The 17,762-nt window shown below is 41.5% G+C and overlaps 1 protein-coding gene across 3 annotated transcripts in view; it reads left to right on the top strand.

Annotated features, from left to right (window-relative positions):
• Nucleotides 1-17,762, top strand: part of LOC120031953 (muscarinic acetylcholine receptor M2-like) — an 82,582-nt gene that overhangs the window by 49,903 nt on the left and 14,917 nt on the right. The gene's annotated exons all lie outside the window — the stretch shown is intronic.

The following is a 17,762-nucleotide window of genomic DNA, read 5'->3' as shown; positions in this document are numbered from 1 at the left end:
ACGAAGGCTCAGAGAGAGAGAGCCCTTATTAGGCTGATTAATCAGACCTCAAATGGGATTTCCTAATCAGATTATGAGAAAGCACAGCTAGCTAACCGGGGAGACGGAACGGCTAAGAGAGATGGAGAGTGAAAAAAAGTGCAGGGTTTTTATCAGGGTTTATCATTTATTTATTTATTTTGATTTTTTTTGCCTTGATTTAACTAGGAAAGTCAGTTAAGAACAAATTTTTATTTACAATGACGGCCTACCAAGAGGTAAAAGGCCTCCTGCGGGGACGGGGGCTGGGATAAAAAAAAAAACACAAGACAACAACACAGCATGGGTGCAACACAACATGAAAACAACACGATAGCAACACAACATGGCAGAAGCACAACATGGTAGCAGCACAAAACATGGTACAAACATTATTGGGCACAGACAACAGCACAAAGGGCAAGAAGGTATATACAACAATACATCACGTGAAGCAGCCACAACTGTCAGTAAAAGTGTCCATGATTGAGTCTTTGAATGAAGAGGTGGAGATAAAACTGTCCAGTTTGAGTGTTTTTTGCAGCTTGTTCCAGTCGCTAGGTGGAGCTAACTGAAAAGACGAGCGACCCAGGGATGTCAAATCAAAAGCACATTACATACATAGGAGAGGTTAGGGTTTTTACCAGGACTTATCATACATAGGAGAGGTTAGGGTTTTTACCAGGACTTATCATACATAGGAGATGTTTAATTGCTGAGTTGAGGCACTGTGCTCATGAGCAAGATCTCTCTGGCTGGAGAACCTCCTCATACGTATATCCAGTACATGGGGAAATTTACGGAGCGGCAGGTAGCCTAGTGGTTAAAGTGCTGGACTAGTAACTGAAAAGTTGCAAGATCGAATCCTTGAGCTGAAAAGGTACCAATCTGTCGTTCTGCCCCTGAATAAGGCAGTTAACCCACTGTTCCTAGGCTGTCATTGAAAATAAGAATTTGTTCTTAACTGACTTGCCAGGTAAAATAAAATAAAATCTGGTGTCTAACTGGGCTTAATTCTACTATCAGCATGTTTTTACACCTCACAGTCCCTCAGGGGGCGAGGATGGCTTGGGAACGGACCGCAGTCATACATGTAGATATACATGACTATCGACACCATATACTTTATATGTACATAGTTAACCTTACCTCATAGTTTCACATTGAGTATAACACATTACAAGAGAGTAGTTTGAGGCCTGACTCCTAAAATGTTGCAACTGCCAAGCATTCATAACGCATAAACAAACAGAAATCCATATTTTCCTCTGCGAGGGGATCTATATTGAGTAAAAACCAAACTTCCTGGAAGTAAGTAGCTGGTGGCAGAAGCTACACTTCATTTGGCACAGCTCAACAGTGGACAAGGAGAAATCACGCTGAGACATGATGAGAGAATAAACAAGCCAATCAAAAACTCTAAAGCAAACCAACACAACCTAGGGAGCATTTTAAAGAATGCTAAATATCCATTACTCACCTCAAATTAAATATCTATACTTGTTTAATCTGCTCTTTTTTATTGGGGAGACATTTAATTCTCAAGCACCATTTGTTGTGTGGGGATAAGCAGGAATGCCTGGAGTGCTGTGATTGAAACCGGTGAATATAAAAGTTGAAGGATTTCAACAGGTGCCTTAGTTTAGCATTTAGGTAAACAGGAAGCAATGCATCTCACAACTGCCCAGAATAGAGCGCAGTGTTTCACCTTGGCCCATTGAGGTTCTCAGCAGGAGTCATTCCTAGTGTAATGTGTGACTTTTAGCTTAAACGATGAACACGCAGAGCCTAGAGAACTGACCCTGTGTATAGTATGCTTACTTACTTTATTGTGTTCTTCTTATTTCTTATTTGTATATCTTGTGTGTTTTTGTTCTACCTTGTTATTTTTAGTATTACATTGTTATTGATTACTGCATTGTTGAGTTTAGATCAGTGGTCACCAACCTTTTCTGAGTCAAGATCACTTTCTGAGTCAAAATGCAAGCCTATACAACATTAACCAATTAAAAACAGTTCTGTAGCAATGAGGTTTGTGCAGCAGACTATAGACCCAATACATTATCACTGCATATTGGCTAAGCTTGAATTTCCCTGCCAATGTTGTTCTTCTCAGACCATTTTGAAACTGTATTTCAAAATGGTAGGTACATGATCACACTGGTAATAGATTATGTGTGGTATTACTTGTGAGGCACGGCTGAGTGAGCATAACAATGTGCTTATTTTTTTACTGGACTGATGGCCTGCACCTGATGGGTCCATCTGAGGAATGGAGGGAGCAGCAGTGAGGCTGCCTCTCACCAGACTTACCGTCCCTCCTCTCTCCCGCCCTCCGCTGAGAAAAGGGGACACAGTCTTCCAGCTGATGATGAAACTTAAGTCACACTATTACTTCTGCTTCATGCACCAATTCATGTTGTTACTCCTATGACCAGAGAAAGTGACATATTCCTCGATATGTAAAAAGACACAAGGCGCGAATAATAACAACCCGAGCTTATGGAAACCCTTTGCTACTCATTCATTACAGCTACAGTGCTGGTTGTAGCGCGAGTGGAAGTAAGGAGAATGCCCATTTTATGGCTTATAAAAGTGCTGAACGAAGTGTTGACAGTGCTGAATAACAACTTAAACATGAACTTACTCATAAAAACAGCAGCTCTTTGCTGTATTCGTTGAGTCTCTCTCTAGTCATGGTTTTAAAAGTTTTGAATTATCACACATTATCAACTTTGCTGCCTTCCAGGCTTCTTTTGACAGTCTATGGCATGAGGAAACTGTGCAGACACGGTGATATGAGCTATCTGATTGGCAAGCGGTAGGCCTATAGGTGCACTTGATTTGCTCAGTGGGCCTGCCGAGAAGGCAGAGTTCTACCTTCAGACACATGAAATGGTTGAAAATGGGAACACTTTGCCTTCCCGGCGCTAGGGCTGCTGAATCAAATGCACCTACCATCAACACTGTGAAGAGAATAAAAACAATGCAAGGCTTTATCATTGGGTTTTTTACAGAAATGTTTGGTGATCGACTAGGAATGTCTTGGCGATCGACCAATTGACTGGTTGGTGACCACTGAGTTAGAGCTAGCAAGAAAGGCATTTCACTGTACTTGTGCATGTGTCATTAAAACTTTAAACTTGAATGATGCATGTCATTTGTAATGTGTGACGCCTGTGTCGTTACCAGAGCTATACAGTGTACAGTATACACACAGCTATACCATATCAAATCACCTACACTAAAAGTTTCAACTCATTTACCTGCACATGGTTCCAGTCTTTTTTGCTCGTTCCCTTTTCAAACTAATCTGACCTGGTGAGTGGTGGTGCCCTATAGCAGCATTGCAGAACTATCTTTAGGTATACCAGCAAACACAGCTACTTCTGTTAGGATGACATTTCAACTTGATTGAAGTGAAAAGGTTACTTACTTGGAAATCAAGGTTGCAGACTTCTTTCAGGCAAATGGCAGAGTTGGAACATTTTCTTTACTCCATTGATGGTCTAAGAAAGAGAGAACTATTAGTTGGGATATATTACATGCACAAAAGCGCAAAATTGTGCTCCAAGAAGTACAGTGAGTAGGCGAACACTTCGAAAGGCTTACAAAGTGCCTTTGAATTGCCCAGACAGTCTGAACGAAAATAAATACACGTATTGCATTTCTTTGTTCCTTTTGAAGCTTTCCCGGTAAACACTGGAACATCTAACAGCTAGCGTTCCTGGGGAGAGCGCATGTTATTACCATAAAGGAAACAAGATTAACTCTTTTTTTAAAGGGTCATTTTCATATTTTTTGCGTGTGAAGGAAGTGCTGCTATACTGTAAACACTTATATACATTACCGAATGTATTGTACAATAATAGATCATCTACCATCACACTATGTAAGAAAACTACTAAAATCATGTTTTTTCTAAGAAATATTAGGGATTATAGACTACAGATAAAATGGAAGTACCTCACAGTTCAGCTTGTCAACTTTTCTCTGTGTTTGACTGATTCTGTATCATTACACTGGTGGGTTGGCCTTGCCACCAATGGCTGAGACAGAAGTGAATTTAATCTCAAGAGACAAGGACTCTTTCATTCTGGTCAATTATAATTTTTCAGTTACCCTCATCTGAATCGCATTACAAAGAGGGGGATCAAAACCACAGTAATTTCTCTATGAATGATGGATCCTCATCTGGCTTTTGCAGAAAGGGCTGCATGCATTTGAATTAATCAGAATCTATCATCTCCCCCACCGGAGTAATAGGTCAATTGTGTTCAAAGCTTAAAAGTTAGAGAAAGAGAATTCTGCCTCTTTCATTTTTCATCACTTGTATTACCATGTTCAAAAGGGGCTACTGGCCTTTGTGAGGCAATGTGGTACTTCCATTGTCACATAAAACAGCTCTTAACGTCTATCATTTACAGGTCTCTGCCGATCACGTACTGTAGCCGCAGATGGGTCTGACTAATACGACAATGCAGCCTCCATTTTCCTCAGAGCTCATTTAGCTTGGAAAATGTCACATCATTTTCACAGCCCCATCTCAGAAAACAAGATAGGCTACTGATATGAAGTCTTTCCATCCAGCTCTTCTCCCCCCATGGATTGACCATTTCTCTTAATGTCCAGGCTTTTGCTTGCACTGTCTTGTTTCTTAGAGTTTGATCAATATCAGTTTGTAATGTTTGTTGTTTACCCTATCTTGACTGGGTGTTTGCCAATGAATCTCCCCCCTCTCTCTTTTCTGCTCATCCTCTTACAAAGGAAAATTGGCAGAAGCATTACAGACTAACAGTGAAAGATAGGCTAATCCATCAAAAAACCTTTACTCTAAAGGATTATGTAAAAATGTTCCACCATTGGAACATCACAGCTAATGTAACGGCATTGATATAAATGCCGACACTGTCATGAGAGGAAGCAATTACACTGTGTTCAGATCAGAGTTTCTGAAGTTATAGATTTTAAACTGCAACTATGGATATTAACCAAATATATCATAAAACAACCCTTAGTTCTTGTCTTTCTAGTCTTTCAGGCGGCTTCCTCAGACACTCTTAGAACCTCCTGACTTCGGCAGTGACTGTGAATAACTTCATTGATATGTTTGACAATGAAACGAGTCAATGATCTCCATTAGTAAAGATATCAGATTTCCGATATCAGATTTAGATATCAGATCAGATATCAGATTTATTTCATCAGAGTAGTCTCCTGATGTTTGTTTAGACTTGCAGCAAGAAAGCTCTTCCAACAGGCTCTGATACATTTGAGAAACCAGTCGTGCAGAAACATGCTTTGTCACAATGTACTTTTGTAGAAGAGAGACATTCCTTGCCGGCATTTCCTGAGGCCCCCTAAAACGTAATGTCTGATTGCTGCTCTATGCTCTTTCTTAGTTAATTTGACATAACATACAAGTCCTAGTAGGACTCTAATCAGCATTTGATTTCTGCTGTTGCAATGTATGCTTTGTTCTGCATAAACTCAAAAAGCAAGACTGGTAATACACACAGCTGTCACCGCTCTTGAATGAACTGGACCAAGGTGCAGCGTGGTGAGCGTACATTTTCTTTTATTTATATGAAAAGACGCCGAACAAAACAATACACACTACAAAACAAACCGTGAAGCTAAAGGCTATGTGCCCTAAACAAAGTCAACTTCCCACAAAGACAGGTGGAAAAAAGGGATACCTAAGTATGGTTCTCAATCAGAGACAACGATAGACAGCTGTCCCTGATTGAGAACCCTACCCGGCCAAAACATAGAAATACAAATAATAGAATATAGAATACCCACCCCAACTCACACCCTGACCAAACCAAAATAGAGACATAAACAGGATCTCTAAGGTCAGGGCGTAACAACAGCAGTCATTAGCTCAGAGTAAGGTATTTTTCTTTTTTAACAAATCAATTATCATTGCGCAAATAGGATACCTTCAATCAGTCTGCAATTAGCTTTCTGTAACTGCTAATGAACCATGAATAAAGTTCAGTATCCTGCTTAGCAACAGCTATGCTCTGCATTTTTCATCATCAATTGGGTCAAGTCATGTCTCTCCAAAACCTTGTTTAGCACAAACCAATACTCTATAATGTATGTCAACGTGCTAAATGTCAAGCATGTTGACTGGGGATGGAAAGCCCAGAACAATGGAACTACCGGTAGCTGGTACATACATCTACACATGAATGAATGTGGACAGGTTGACATGATGTGTAGCGACAAGACGTGTTTCCTCACTGAAGTGTCACCTGTATGTCTTCGCTTCCTGTCTCTAACCCTCCTGGTGAAACCTCAGGCTGTTGGCATAGTAGGTAGTGAAAGGATCACACGTGTGAATTCTCATGGAGATTTCATGCCGTGCCTGCTGTACACACGCAAGACTGTCAGGGCATTATGGAAAGGTGCTGCTAGTACACCCCAAAGCAAGATGCAAACCAGGACGAAGTTCGTACGAATCAACTAAAGTAGAGCAAACAGCTAGGAGCTGAATACGTCTGTTCAAACGGAGAAACAGTAATGTTTAGCTAATTTTGGTTCTGTTGAATAACAGAAGTGGTAATCCTGTTGCCTGCTGTGTGCAAATCGGAAGTTAGATGTGCTCTTTCAGAGCAGGGTTCTTCTCTATTCTGAAGAAATGGTGTCGATGAAACAGGGTTGCAGTCAGAAGTGCAGAACTATCCAGGTCAAAGAACTGCCCTTTTCAAGGCATTTCTGACCAGAGGCCACATTAACTCAGAACTGACATCACCAATTAACAGAATCAGATTTGACAGCAAGTCTCCTTCAGGCCGGGTCCCCTGACAAAGTCAGCACATTGACAAACAACAATAACCTTCATCAGAGTCAGAGTCAGTGCTGTAATGAATGCTTTAGCTGCTGGGCCTTGGTTTTTGATTGGCTCTGGGCTTTGTTTGACGAGATGCTGTGTTGGGCGCACTGTCTTGGCTCCTACCAATCCGCAAACCCAATTAGCCGTGTCTCGAAGGGCATGAGAGTGGGGTTCTACGTGCCAAAGTCCGGCAGCCTGGTGGCTCTGGAGATTATGGGTTGTGCTGTCCATCAGAACACTGGGATATGCAATTCTGCAGCCGAGGAGAAGAGAGAGCAAGAGAGCTAAGGGGGGCTAACTTTGCAGCTGAGACCTTGTGTCTTCAAATTGCCAAAGCGCCGCATCATAAGTTCTTGTTGCATCCACATTCCTAATTAATAAGGCTGATTTTGTTCTGGCTTCACGGCTTATTGGTTTGTCCGTCCCTGTTGAAGAACTGTTTGCTTGTGGTCCCATGAAAACCTAAGACAAGACTATATCGACTTCATAAATACAGAGGCTGATCTTCCTCAGTGGAAAGTCCCTTGATCGTACTGCTTACCTGGCTCAATTATAGAATTTGCTCATACATCTCTGTTGCACTTCCTCCCCTGTGGCCGTTCATGTTTTAAAAGCAAACTATGTGATCATTGTCTAAGAAATCAGTCACTATTAGTAAACTCTGTGAATATCATTTAACAAAGCAGTAACCGTTTTGGACAGCTATTCCTGCATTCCTCTCTGTAATGCAAATGAGTTGAGAGAAAAGTGGGAAAGTGAAGTGTTTAATATACAGCATGATTAATTTATGACAGTGCCTGTGAAATATATAGCGGGGCTTTCGAGACTGAGAGCTAATTGGAGTTTGTTTTTGAGCAATTTTGAGAGGCTTGTTCTGACATTGTCAATGAGTATTAGGACATTCATAAGCATATTTTTGAGAGGACTTGATCAAGAATACCTGGTATTGGTGAAAATATTTAACCGTTGTCTAAAGTGTCATAATGTTGGGTCCAATAGAGCAAAAGTAATAAGCAATAAGCAATGTTGAGTGACTGATGGAAGCTGATTAACACACTATGCAGGTGTGTTAAGGTCAGGAGAGCAGACAATGTGAGAAATCCCATTAACGGGCTCTGAGGTACCGTGTGAATTCCATCTTCTTTTTGACTCTGTGCTAATAGCAGCATGCGTGGCCAGGTTACATACAACCTGTCATGTATTAATCTATACTGAGGCTTTTGCATTGGGAGGGGAATGAGAGGTAATGACAGTAAAATGAAGCAGAGATAAGACCTACCTAAGTGATTTCTGTCACAATCACCCTCTCTGCTCCCACTTGTCCTGACATCGCCTCTCAAAGTCTTAGTGTCTGTGATTGCTGTGCATTGGGAATCTGATGCTTGGATCAAGGTTGTATTCTGTGGATTAGCATCCTTCAGCCTGTTTCATTTCCAGTCACACATCACACCCCACATGGCTTTGGGCTGGAGATTACTGCAAGGGATGCTGTCGCCCACTTGTCTGGCATGTGGCACATTTTGTTCCTCCCTTATCTGACACAGGTGAAGTTGTCTCTTTACAAGTGTTAGACAGATTCTACTGCAGGTCAATGACCACAGAAAACCTTCATACATCAATGAATCTTGAACCGCAATTCCCACAACCCACTGTGAGGAAGCTAGACAGGTTGCAAGTGTGTGTCCTGGATTGTACCTGGCGGTAAGTAAATGAGTCAAGCTACAGTTCAAAAGGTGCGGTTCAGAGACAACTTGACCCTGCTGAAAAACTGCCAAGTAATGTGAACAGGGTAGTATGGTTATAGGTATTCCCTTTAACTATAGCACATTTTCCCTAGACCTATTCCTATGTGTTATACATCTATTCTATGTGACCTGTGACAACGGGAGCAGCCAGGAAAGCAGGCAAGAACATACAGGTGAATGGAACAACCTGCTCAAGGACGATGTAGCTTGGCTTTGTCGTCAAGCTCTGCGTCAAAGGAGAAAGGGAGAGGAAGAGGCTGAAAATACGAAAACAATGAAGTGGAACAAATCCAACAGGCCCATGTTTTATCTCCTTCCTTTCGTCTGCCTTTCCTTCCACTCCTGCTATCGTCCTCCATCTTAATGAGCAGCAGAGCTTTCCATCTACGGAGAGTGCAGGAGCAATACATCACAAGCAGGACACAGAGGGGGGACGGGGAGAGGACAGGACAGGAGCGTGGTGACGGCGATGCTGGCAGAACACTATACAGGGCAATTAAGATTGAGTAGACAGCCACGCTGATTCACAGAGAAGGAGTGAGAGTGACATCATGGCAAGGAGAATGACACAAACGTCCTGTGTTCTCTTTAAAGAGGAAGCCTATATATTTTTTTTAAGTATTAATGCTATGGTGTGAATTTAAATGATTGCTGTTACTCTATTCAGTTTACAAGGTTAAGATTCCATTTGTGATTGAAGTAGGATAAACTCCATTATACTGATTATGTACAGTGCATTCAAAATGTATTCAGACACCTTGACCTTTCCACATTTTGTTACGTTACAGCCTTATTCTAAAATGGGTTAAATTGTTTTTTTTCCCTCATCAATCTACACACAATACCCCACAAAAACTGGATTTTAGACATTTTTGCAAATGTATTAAACATAAAAACTGAAATATGACATTTCCATAACAATTGAGACCCTTAACTCAGTACTTTCTTGAAGCATCTTTGGCAGTGATTACAGCCTCGAGTCTTCTTGGGTATGACGCTACAAGCTTGGCACAACAGTATTTCGGGAGTTTCTCCCATTCTTCTCTGCAGAATTCTCAAGCTCTGTCAGGTTGGATGGGGAAAGTTGCTGTACAGCTATTTTCAGGTCTCTCCAGAGATGTTAGATCGGATTCAGGTCCGCGGTCTGGCTGGGCCACTCAAGGACATTCAGAGACTTGTCCCAAAGCCACTCCTGCGTTGTCTTGGCTGTGTGCTTAAGGTTGTTGTCCTGTTGGATGATGAAACTTCGCCCCAGTCTGAGGTCTTGAGTGCTCTGGAGCAGGTTTCTATCGAGGATCTCTCTGTACTTTGCTCCGTTCATCTTTCCCTCAATCCTGACTAGTCTCCCAGTCCCTGCCGCTGAAAAACATCTCCACAACATGATGCTGCCACCACCATGCTTCACCGTAGAGATAGTGCCAGGTTTCCTCCAGATGTGACGCTTGGCATTCAGGCCAAAGAGTTCAATCTTGGTTTCATCAGACCAGAGAATCTTGTTTCTCATGGTCTGAGAGTACTTTAGGTGCCTTTTGTCAAACTCCAAGCAGGCTGTCATGTGCCTTTAACGGTTGAGTGGCTTCCGTCTGGCCACTCTACCATTAAGGCCTGATTTGGTGGAGGGCTGCAGAGATGGTTGAACTTCTGGAAGGTTCTCCCATCTCCACAGAGGAACTCTGGAGCTCCATCCGGTTCTTGGTCACCTCCCTGAACGAGGCCCTTCTCCCCCGATTGCTCAGTTTCGCCGGCGGCCAGCGCTAGGAAGGGTCTTGGTGGTTCCAAACTTCTTCCATTTAAGAATGGAAAGGAAAGGAAAGGGGGATACTTAGTCAGTTGTACAACTGAATGCATTCAACTGAAATGTGTCTTCCGCATTTAACCCAACCCCTCTGAATCAGAGAGGTGCGGGGGGCTGCCTTAATCGACATCCACGTCTTCGACGCCCGGGGATGATGGAGGCCTCTGTGTTCTTGGGGACCTTCAATGCTGCAGAAATGCGTGCCTCGACACAATCCTGTCTCTGAGCTCTATGGACAATTCCTTCAACCTCATGGCTTGGTTTTTGCTCTGACATGCACCGTCAATTGTGGGACCTTATATGTGTGTGCCTTTCCAAATCTACAATCATGTTTCCACAGTCAAGTTGTAGAAACATCTCAAGGAGGATCAATGGAAACAGGATGCACCTGAGCTCAATTTCGGGTCTCATAGCAAAGGGTCTGAAAACTTATGTAAATAAGTTATTTATGTTTTTAAAAACCTGTTTTCACTTTGCCATTATTTTTTAAGTCTGAATACTTTCCGAATGCACTGTATGTGTGAGAGGACTCTGCTTGTGCTGTATGACAGTTAAATCATAGTACCTACCACCAAGTTGACATCTAATAACACATTCTAGGAAAGACTGTCCCCTGAGTACCATGCTGAATCCAGTGTGCAATTCACTGTGCATTCTCAAATAACACTTGACTCATCCAATCACCGAGATGTCCTGGCTGTTCATATTGGCATAAACCCTAAAGTACTCCATGAGTCATGACTTTGGTATTTTGGTGCTGAGAGTAAAACCACTCAGACGAGGCATTTCGATTGGCCATAATCTACTAAAGGAAGCATTCCATCTTGACCTGAATGCATATCTCTTGTCCTTGTCTCTCCCATAAAGTGGATAGTGCATTGAGTCCTCCACATCCCACACATTATGAGACTGAACCATGCACTGTACAACAACTGACTGCACTCGTACAATAAGGGCTCATTACCCAAAGTCAATTGATGTCCTCAATGTAACACATTCAGAGAGAGAGAGGAAGATATGAACTAATGCAGTGAAAAGGCAATACACAGAATGAGACTAGAGTCGCTATAGATCCTCAAAACCACCATACTAACGATATCATACCAGTATTATCAACATTCAGCGACCAATATAAATAACATTTTTGTTCACACTTCCATTTCGCCAAATCATCACATTCCAAAGTCCTTACGTAAACTACATGACCAAAGGTATGTGGACACCTGCTCGTCGAACATATCATTCCAAAATCATGGCCATTAATATGTGGTTGGTTCCCCCTTTGCTGTCATAACAGCCTCCGCTCTTCTGGGAAGGCTTTCCACATTGTCTGTGGGGACTTGCTTCCATTCAGTCACAGGGGCATTAGTGAGGTCAGGCACTGATGTTTGGCGATTAGGCCTGGCTCGCAGTCAGCGTTCCAATTCATCCCAAAGGTGTTTGATGGGGTTAAGGTCAGGGCTCTGTGTAGGCCAGTCAAGTTCTTCCATACCAATCTCAACAAACCATTTCTGTATGGACGTCGCTTTGTGCACAGGGGCATTGTCATGTTAAACAAGAAAGGGCCTTCTCCAAACTGTTGCCACAAAGATTGGAAGCACAGAATCACCTAGAATGTCATTGTATGCTGTAGCGTTAAGATTTCCCTTCACTGGAACAGGGCAGAAATTTGAAGAAGTGACTTGTTGGAAAGGTGGCATCTTATGACGGTGCCACGTTGAAAGTCACTGAATTCTTCAGTGGCCATTCTACTGACAATGTTTGTCTATGGAGATTGCATTGCTGTGTGCTCGATTCTATACACCTGTCATCAAAGGGTGTGGCTGAAATAGGCGAATCCCCTAATTTGAAGGGGTGTCCATATACTTGTGTATATATAGTGTACTGTAGATTGCTCTATTCATAATCGCTGAAGACTTTGTTCATCAGATTGGAGGATGTGCTCCTTCACACCAGGTGTGATTCATTTCCATAATCTAATTACTGGACCAAATTGTTTCCATTAATTCCCTAATTCCATGTTGCTCCAAGTTTGTTCCCAGCATCTGTAAAAGATCCAGACACCTGTTCCTCTACCTGTACCCGTGAGACAGCTGGCTCTGGACCTTCACAGTAGAACATGGCGTAATGGAACCAAGCTTTATAGAGGAGGCCTCAGCACAGGGCAGGGCCAATGGGTTATTTCTGCAACGTGATACGACTACTGAGCCACAAACACCCATGAGACAGAGAGTGGAGAGGCGGTGCGGCACCGTGTGAAAACCACAATGAGCCAGCGGCAGGCCCGCTCATTGCCATGCATAGTATGGATTGCTGTGGACAGCAGGAGAGTCCCCCTGCAGTATAAAAAGGAAACGGGATATATTGTCATTCTCTACGGGAGCGTAGTACCTGGGAGATACGCTCAGCTGATGACAGTGGCCATGTAGAGCGTTACATTACCAAGTGTAATGGGTTTCATGACCGTAGCCTCAGCCAAGCACAACACTGTAGTGATTCTGTTTTCCAGGATACCTCGGTCTTCTCCAATGAGGCTGAACCCAGCACTACATCTTGCTACATGCCACAGCAGGATTTACTTATCTTTCGATTCAAAAACTAATATTTGTTTTTTTGCCAGTCATTAGCACTGCCGGGAAGAACTGCAAATATAGTGACAAGCTGATGGGATGTGTCTGTTTTTAGAGTGTTAACCCATCAAGGTGTACCAGTGACAGTTACCATTGTGCACATTCTTTCCGTGCCATTACCCCCTCCCAAACATGATGCCTGTCCTGGCAGTTGTCGCCTACGGCACTCCAGCAGAGTGATGACCTGGCTGCCAGATGTTGGCGTTAATATGTCTGCCTGTTGATAATGAGCTATTTCAGGGGTGCCGCTACTGTCCTTGTAGCCCAGTGGAAAACATGGCACATCTTTCTGCCAACAATGACACCTGGGACATTTTCCACAGAGGATGAGCCAAAACAAGATTTAACTAGAGATAATAACTCTTACTTTCTGCCGTGTCAGAAGTCTTGCTGTGTTATGAAGTCTGAACATAGGCCTAATTTGACTTAAGTATCCCTGTTTGTACAGGTCTGCATTCTTTCAGTGCATAAACAATGGTTGTCCTAACCCCAAAAACATGGTATCTAGTTTAGATTTTATATGATCGCAAGAGTACTGAAAACGCACCGAACTTCACCAATAAACAAAGAATGGAAAGACTGCTAATTACTGCTCATCTAACACAGGAAACATGCGTCCAGTGTTTTTCAGTTGCAGGTAAATTATGAATGCAGTAACATGTAGTGAAAGGCAATATTGGTAGCATTTGGTAGTAGCGTGATTGTGTTTGTCAAGTGGCGGCAGTCACACGGGGGACACTCAATGTGACAGGAGGAAATTGACTCATCTGCTTGAGGACTTCTTTTTTTTTTGTCATTAGAATTTGGGCTGTGTGCATCTTGGTTTTCCATAGCAATTTTGCCAAATCACTGTGCGATATCTGACCTGGCTCAGAAACTGTTACCAAGTGAAAGTAGGCTAAGCGAATAGGTTATATTTCTCTTGCCCTTCATCTGACAAAAACAACTTTGCATATTCATACAGTCATACTGTGGTGATTTGCATAACTGGGTTAGGAAGGACTACATTAGTTAGTCCTATAGTTAGCTAATGCTTCATCTTCAGGAATGACCTATGAGTTGAACCTTTGCATTACATTGTCCAAGGTCTATTTTGTGGCATTTGCTAAGTTGTTCCTGTATAATGAGCTCCTCCTCTAGTGCTGTAAATCAGCACAGCCCTATTGGTGGTGTGGTCTGACAAGATGACAGAGGTCGTACATGACACTGTCATTTTTCACAGATGGCGTTGGAGACTGCTGTAGAAAACTAGCCAGAATATCAATAGGCAAATCTATGTGCATTCTTAGAAAGCCGTGCAGACAGGGGAGAGGAATAGAGGGCACCTTCTTCTACTTGCCTCTTCCATTTTTGTGGTAATGCTGCAATTATTTGGTTGTAATTTTGGGTAGTGCATGTGTGACATAACTCCACCAGTCCTATTTATGATATCATTCACTAAAATTCTACCTTTTTTAAACATTTCTTTGAAAAATATATTTTCAAATATTAGTATATTTGAGTTTAACCACAATATTTGTTGTATTATTTGTTCTGTCTTTTCAGGTGGATTAAACTGAAATTGCAACCAACTTTCTAAGGCCTGTTTAAAAAATAATGATATTTTGGAGATTATTTCCTTTTCAAACAACAGAAAGTGAGCAGGTGTAATCTGAATAAAGGGAAAAAGGCCCTTCTTGAACATAGGATGAGACATTCGTACCAATTTACTAGAGAACCAGTTTGGATTTAAGTATAACGTTTGTATGACTGATGCCTTTAGTGAGAGGTCTAATGCTTTAATATTTAATCATTTCTGCCCTCCGAATTCATATTCGTTATATAAATAGGCCCTTTTAATTTTGTCTGGCTTGCCATTCCAAATAAAATTGAATATTTTTTGTTCATATATTTTAAAAAGCAGGTCACTAGGTGTAGGCAAAACCATAAGCAAATAGGTAAACTGTGAATTGACTAAAGAGTTAATCAGGGCAATTTTTCTACAAATAGACAGGTATTTTCCATTCCATGGTAGCAAGATCTTATCTATTTTTGCTAACTTTCTATAAACATGTATCGGAGTGAGATAATTTCCTTCTTTTGGGATTTGTATAATGAGTATGTCCACATCTCCATCGGACAATTGAATTGGTAAACTACACGGTAATGTAAAATTAGCATTTTTTTGTGATCCAATACGTAATATATGTAATAATAACACTTATCATAATTTGGTTTTAATCCAGAGAGGATAGGAAAAATATATAGATCCTCTATGAGGCCGTGAAGAGATTCTAATTGTGGTTTTAAAACAAAACATGAATCATCAGCGTACAATGACAAGTTAGTTTTTAAGCCACGGATTTCTAATCCCTTAATATTATTGTTTGATCTAATTTTAACAGCTAACATTTCGATGGCAATAATAATAGATATGCCGATAGTGGACTACCTTGTTTTATTCTCTAGATAGTTTAAAACGTTCTGAGATGTAGCCATTATGTATTATTTTAGGGTTACTATACATAACTTTAACCCATTTTATTAGAGATTCCCCAAAATTGAAATATTCTAGGCATTTATATACAAACTCCAGTCGTACTTTATCAAAAGCCTTTTCAAAATCAGCTATGAAAACCAGGCCTGGTGTCCCCAATATTTCATAGTATTCTATTGTTTCCAGTACTTATATTATCTCCAATGTATCGTCCATGTAAAAAACCTGTCTGATTAGGATGAATAATATCTGACAATACTTTTTTAATTCTATGCACCAAGCATTTTGCTATGATTTTTGCATCCCAACACTGAAGTGTAAGAGGTCTCCAATTTTTTAATTGGACTGGATCTTTATACAGTGGGGAGAACAAGTATTTGATACACTGCCGATTTTGCAGGTTTTCCTACTTACAAAGTATGTAGAGATCTGTAATTTTTATCATAGGTACACTTCAACTGTGAGAGACGGAATCTAAAATAAAACTCCAGAAAATCACATTGTATGATTTTTAAGTAATTAATTTGCATTTTATTGCATGACATAAGTATTTGATCACCTACCAACCAGTAAGAATTCCGGCTCTCACAGACCTGTTAGTTCTTCTTTAAGAAGCTCTCCTGTTCTCCACTCATCCCATACTTTTCCCACAAAACTTCATCTAAAATTGTTGAATGAGTTTCCTGTTAACAATAGATATTATGTTCCTTCTCTTTTAGCCAGGTAAATATTGATCGTTTTTTCTTATTATCTGCTAGGCCATTATAGTTGTAATTGGCTATACTTATTTCACCACTTATCATAATGAGACACAACTTTCAATTCTATTTATCAAAATATATGTTTGTAAATGTACCATTAAAAAGTAACATGATGATTGAGTGTCTGTATAGCTGTATCATGATATTATGAAGACACTTGCCAGTTGGTCCATGCATACTTTGAGTACACATCCTGGTAATCTGTCTGGCCCTGCGGCTTTGTGAATGTTGACATGTTTAAAGGTCTTGCTCACATCAGCTACGGTGAGCGTAATACACACAGTCATCCAGAACAGCTGGTGTTCTCATGCATGCTTTGCTTGCCTCGAAGTGAGAATTAAAGGCATTTAGCTCATCTGGGAGGCTCGCGTCACTGTGTTTCTTCTTGTAGTCCGTAATATTTGCAAGCCCTGCCACATCCAACGAGTGTCAGAGCCTGTGAAGTAGGATTCAATCTTAGTGCTGTATTGACGCTTTGCCTGTTTGATGGTTTGTCTGAGGACATAGCGGGATTTCTCATAAGCGTCCGGATTAGTGTACCGCTCCTTGAAAGCGGCAGCTCTAGCCTTTAGCTCGGTGCGGATACTGCCTCTAATCCATGGCTTCTGGTTGGGAAATGTACGTACAGTCACTGTGGGGACGACGTCGTCGATGCACTTATTGATGAAGCCGGTGACTGAGGTGGTATACTCCTCAATGCCACTGGATGAATCCCGGAACATATTCCAGGCTGTGCTATCAAAACAGTCCTGTAGCGTAGCATCCTCGTCATCTGACCACTCACTGGTACTTCCTGCTTTAGTTTATGCTTGTAAGCAGTAATCAGGAGGATAAAATTATAGTCAGATTTGCCAAATGGAGGGCGAGGGAGAGCTTTGTATGCGTCTCTGTGTGTGCAGTAAAGGTGGTCTAGAGTTTTTTTTCCCTCTCTGGTTGCACATGTGACATGCTGGTAGAAATTAGGTAAAATGGATTTAAGTTTGCCTGCATTAAAGTCCCCGGCCACTTGGAGTGCCACTTCTGGATGAGCATTTTCTTGTTTGCTTATGGCCTTATACAGCTCGTTGAGTGCGGTCTTAGTACCAGCATCGGTTTGTGGTGGTATATAGACGGCTATGAATAATATAGATGAGAACTCTCTTGGTAGATAGTGTGGTCTACAGCTTATCATGAGTTATTCTAACTCAGGCGAGCAATACCTAGAGACTTCTTTAATATTTAACATTGCGCACCAGCAGTTATTGACAAATAGACACACACCCCCGCCCCTTGTCTTATCAGACGTAGCTGCTCTGTCCTGCCGCTACATGGAGAAGCCAGCCAGCTCTGTATTATCAGTGTTCAACCACGTCTCGGTGAAACATAAGATAGTACAGTTTTTAATGTCCCGTTGGTAGGACAGTCTTAATCATAGATCGTCCAGTTTGTTTTCCAATCATTGCACGTCGGCCAATAATACGGAGGGAAGTGGTGGTTTACCTACTCATCGGCAA

Source organism: Salvelinus namaycush, chromosome 38 (assembly GCF_016432855.1).
Source record: "Salvelinus namaycush isolate Seneca chromosome 38, SaNama_1.0, whole genome shotgun sequence".
Taxonomy (NCBI): domain Eukaryota; kingdom Metazoa; phylum Chordata; class Actinopteri; order Salmoniformes; family Salmonidae; genus Salvelinus; species Salvelinus namaycush.
The sequence above is the reverse complement of the archived record's forward strand: the minus strand, read 5'-3'. Positions and strand labels throughout refer to the sequence as shown.